At 31.2% G+C, this 1598-nt stretch overlaps 1 protein-coding gene across 1 annotated transcript in view; it reads left to right on the top strand.

The window, feature by feature from the left end:
- The window catches only part of LOC107563837 (sodium-driven chloride bicarbonate exchanger-like), a 21980-nt gene that overhangs the window by 17345 nt on the left and 3037 nt on the right, over positions 1–1598 (top strand). The window lies entirely within an intron of this gene.

The following is a 1598-nucleotide window of genomic DNA, read 5'->3' as shown; positions in this document are numbered from 1 at the left end:
TCTTCTATGATATTACAGCCAACATTGATTGATTAACTTGAGGAAAAGCCGTTTGATCTTAATGCAATTGGCAGATGTTTTTATCCAAAGCAACTTGCATATTGTCATTTCAAAATTTTGGGGTTAGTTAAATTTTTTTTTTTAAAGAAATTAGTATTTTTATTCAGCAAGGATTCATTAAATTGATCAGAAGTGACCGTAAATATATTCATGATGTTAGAACATTTCTCAATTAATCAGCATATTAGAATGATTACTGAAGGATCATATGACACTGATGACTGGAGAAACTGCAAAATTCTTTGCATCATTGAAATAAATTATATTTTACAATATATTCAAATAGAAAACAGATATTTCAAATGGTAATAATATTTCACATTTTTACTGTTTTTACAATATTTTTGATCAAATAAATGCAGCCTTTGTGAGCAGAAGAGACTTCATTCAAACGGTAGTGTGCATTTGATCAGTTCCCGCATTTTGTGGTATTTAATATGACTTTATAAACAGTGGAAAATTAATTATTGATCATATTCAGTTGTCATAAAACGATGGACAAAAACAATAATGTGCAGTTTTGGCCTGTTTGATATTAATAATATCCTTTAAATATTAAATCACTAAAATTTCCCATTAATTTGATTATTTTATGGTTTTTTTTATTAGAAAAGATATACATATTAATATGCATTTTTATTGTATATATTCTACATACTAATGTTTATGCATATTAATGACTTCAAAACTGCCATTTGTCCAGTTGTAAGGTGCTCATATTGTCACCGATACCTGTCTAGCACTGTCTTTGTTGTTTGTTTCGCCCGTCATGTTTGGTGAAGCTTTAAATATGAAACTCACAAAAAAAAGTCTTTGTTGAAGAACACGAGTCGGTTTGATTTCATGGAGAGGCTGCTGCTGTTGGCTACATTAGTAACCATGGTAACTGGATTGTAATTGGATTGCACTTTCATTCCCATAGAAAACAGAGCGAAACATTGAGGGACTGGATGAAAATGCAGCAGTGTCCTCAAGCAATGCGTATGCATGGGAATCATATTTCTTTGTTTACAGCAATACATTTGTTTATCATTAGGTACTCACTTTCATTTCAAACTTGTATGGAGCTCAGCAACTGTGCTAGCAACCACCCATAATCACCCGTAAATTATTAGATTGTCTCATCACATTTTTTCAAAATAATATAAAAACAATAATTGAAATATTTTTAGTATTAAATAGAATGTATATTTTAAATGTGATTTTTGTCTCTTTATTAATATTAATATTAATAATGTAGTATTAATAATAATGACATACTGTTAGTGTTATTTTAAAGGGGTCCTATTATGCTCTTTTACAAAGTCTAGATTTTGTTTTGGGGGTGTACTAGAGCAGGTTCTCATACTAGGTTGTTCTAAAAACACATTTTCCAAATATTTTACATTATTACAACACCTCTCTCCCCAGTCTGACATGAACGGCTCGAATAGTTCCTGTATCAAATGAAGGCCCGCCTTCTGAAATACAAAATGTGCTGTGATTGGTTAGCTGGGCCAGTGTGTGTTGTGATTGGTTAGCTGGGCCAGTGTGTGTTG

This window comes from Sinocyclocheilus grahami, unplaced genomic scaffold (assembly GCF_001515645.1).
Source record: "Sinocyclocheilus grahami isolate Dianchi unplaced genomic scaffold, SAMN03320097.WGS_v1.1 scaffold891.1, whole genome shotgun sequence".
NCBI lineage: Eukaryota > Metazoa > Chordata > Actinopteri > Cypriniformes > Cyprinidae > Sinocyclocheilus > Sinocyclocheilus grahami.
The sequence above is the reverse complement of the archived record's forward strand: the minus strand, read 5'-3'. Positions and strand labels throughout refer to the sequence as shown.